The sequence below is a fragment of the Nyctereutes procyonoides genome, unplaced genomic scaffold (assembly GCF_905146905.1).
Source record: "Nyctereutes procyonoides isolate TBG_1078 unplaced genomic scaffold, NYPRO_anot_genome, whole genome shotgun sequence".
Taxonomy (NCBI): Eukaryota; Metazoa; Chordata; class Mammalia; order Carnivora; family Canidae; genus Nyctereutes; species Nyctereutes procyonoides.
Window position 1 is genome coordinate 7,255,341 of NW_026575020.1, and position 2,830 is coordinate 7,258,170.

Genomic DNA, 2,830 nt, shown 5'->3' on the forward strand with positions numbered 1-2,830 from the left:
GACGCGGAAGCAGGGTGTCCCGGCCTCGGTCGAAAAGCGTGGCTTCGGGCCCACGCGCCGGTCCTCCGCGCCTGGGGGCGCCGGGGCTTTGAACCGCCGTCCCCCACGTGCCAAGCCGCTTCCCTCCCCGCTCGGCCACAGGGCCCGCGCACCGAGCGCCTCGTGGAAATAAATAAATAAACAAGGCCGAAGCCCAGGCGGCGCGCGCCGAGCCTTCCCTGCTCCGCCGGGGGCCGCCGCCCGCCTTCTCCGCCCCCCCCCAGCACCGTCCCCCCGGCCCCCCGGGGCGCGGCTCAGGACCCCGGGAGGAGAGCAGGAAGAGCGGCGCCAAGAGACACCAGCCGGGACTGCCACCGTCGGGGCCGCGGGAGCCGGCACGGGCGGCCTCGGGCGCAGAACGCCGGGGCCGGGGCCGGGGCCCGGGCCGCGGCGGGGAGAACCGGGCCTCCGCCGCCGCTCGGGGGAGGCAGCTCCGCGCGCCACGTGGCTTGAGAAGACTCCCGGCCGCCTAAAGCAGCCAGCAGGTCCCATGGTGTAATGGTTAGCACTCTGGACTTTGAATCCAGCGATCCGAGTTCAAATCTCGGTGGGACCTCTTCAAATCTTTTGGTGCTACAATTCCTGTTTTGAGGGCCGCTGGCGGCGGCGGCCACTTCGAGCTGTGTCGTTACCCCAGTGACCTAGGGGATCGCGGTTTAGGGTCCCTCCCCCTAGCTCGTTTCAGGGCCGGCCTGAAAGTCGCAGCGCGCATGCGTGAGAGTCCGGGCGGAAAAGTGCTAGTGGAGGGGGAGAGGGAGAAAGAAGGAGAGAAGAGAGAGAGAGAGAGAGAGAGAAAGAATGACTTTACCTCGGAGGGGCTGGCGAGGGAACCCCAGGGACCCCAGGGAGCCTGCTCCGGGCCGCGGCCTTCGGGTCCGGGACGCCTCCTCCCCCCACCCCCACCCCCACCCCCACCTGGGAACCTTTCTTCCTATTGGCCAACGTGCAGAGCGCGCTCCAGGACTGCTCCAGAAACCGGGAGTGAGCGGCTGGGCGGAGCCACGGGGCGCGGGAAACTGCAACGGGCTGGGGAGCAGGGTGCGCGCCCGCGTCCGCTCCGCCTGAGTCAGCGGGTCGGACAGTTGGGTGGGTCTGTCGGTTGTCCGGCCGTCGGGCAGTAGGCAGAGAGGTCGCCCGTGCCCTTCGGGCCGTGCCAGCCGCTCAGGGTGTCTCTGGCGGGGCTCGCCCACAGGGTCGAGCACGTGTTCGCCAGCCTGCCCGGGACGGGCGCGCGGGTGCTGGCCAGGCGGCGCGGCCCGCAGGAACCGTGTGTGTCCTGGATGCGGGGGAAGAGGCGGCCTGGAGTGTTGTCTTCTTTGAGTCCTTTCTGGGTTTTGAGAGCTGCCGGGCCCTCTGGGATGAGTGACGAGGGAGCCCATTGACGCATTTGTGATCTCCCTACAGGGTGATTGGCACCGTGGCTCTACGTGCCCGCCCTTTGGGAGGATGCCATGGAAACAGGCTCCTCTCTCGGCTTTCCCCTGAGCACCCCTCCCCACCCCGCCCACACTGCATAAACGTTTGAATGGATCCGTGTGTACGAACGATCCCAGCCTGAAAATGCGTAGGCATGAGAGGTGGGAGGGCTTGCTCTACCAGATATTAAACCTTATTTTCAACTGTAAACTGTAGGAATTAAGATAGTGTGGTGTGGTACTGGTGCAGCAGGATAGACAAACATGCCAATGGAATGTAACAGGAGGCCCAGATAACAGCCCCACACGTATTTGGGCAAGTGATTCATGACAAAGGTAGCGCAACAGAGCGGGAGGGGAAAGGATCTACTTTTCAATAAACTATTCTGGGTGTCCAACTGGAAAAATATGAAATCAAATTCCTCCCAGCTTACACTAAACACAGCAATATATTCCATGTGAATCATAGACCTTCATGGGAAAGGAAAAGCAATAAAGCTTTTGGAAGAGAACATTGGAGAATATCCTCTTAAACAAGACAAAAAATTCTAAAAGCTTAGTATATGTCACCATATTCATGTAATACTCCATGTTCTTCCTATCAAAAATCCCCAATAAGGGACACCTGGGTAACTCAGTGGTCGAGCGTCTGTCAGGATCCTGGCGTCAAATCCTACATCGAGCTCCCCACAAGGAGCCTGCTTCTCCCTCTGCCTACGTCTCTGCCTCTCTCTGTGTCTCTCATGAATAAATAAAATCTTTCAAAAAAAAAAAAACAACTCAATAAGAAAGTGAAAAGTTAAGCCACAAAATAAGAAAAAAATATTTGTAATGCATAACTGGCAAAGAAATTGTAGATTACTTAACTCACAATAATCAATAAGAATATAAAATTAAAATTCTAAAAATCAATTAGAATAAAAAGACAACCTAAGAGAAGAATAGCAAAGTACTTGAACTGGTACTACACCAAAAAAAAGGAAATCCAAAATAACAGACATAGGGGCACCTGGCTGGCTCAGTAGGTAGAGTATATAACTCTTGACCTTGAGGTTGTGGGTTCAAGCCCCACTTTGGGTGTAGAGGTTACTTAAAAATAGAATCTTAAGAGGTGTCTGGGTGGCTCAGTCTGTTAAGCCTCATACTCTTGGTTTTGTCTCAGGGTTGTGAGATTGAGTGTAAACTGGTAGAAACTAGGGGATCCCTGAGTGGCTCAGCAGTTTGGTGCCTGCCTTCAGTTCAGGGCATGATCCTGGAGTCCTGGGATCAGGGTTCCGCATCGGGCTCCTTTTTAAAAATTTTATTTATTCATGACAGAGAGACATAGGCAGAGGGAGAAACAGGCTCCATGCAGGGAGCCCGATGCAGGACCCCAT

At 56.5% G+C, this 2,830-nt stretch overlaps 1 non-coding gene across 1 annotated transcript; it reads left to right on the top strand.

The window, feature by feature from the left end:
• The first annotated feature begins 523 nt into the window (after positions 1 to 523).
• Positions 524 to 595, top strand: TRNAQ-UUG (transfer RNA glutamine (anticodon UUG)). The gene has a single exon. It is a non-coding gene; the product is annotated as a tRNA-Gln (tRNA).
• The last annotated feature ends 2,235 nt before the right edge of the window (positions 596 to 2,830 follow it).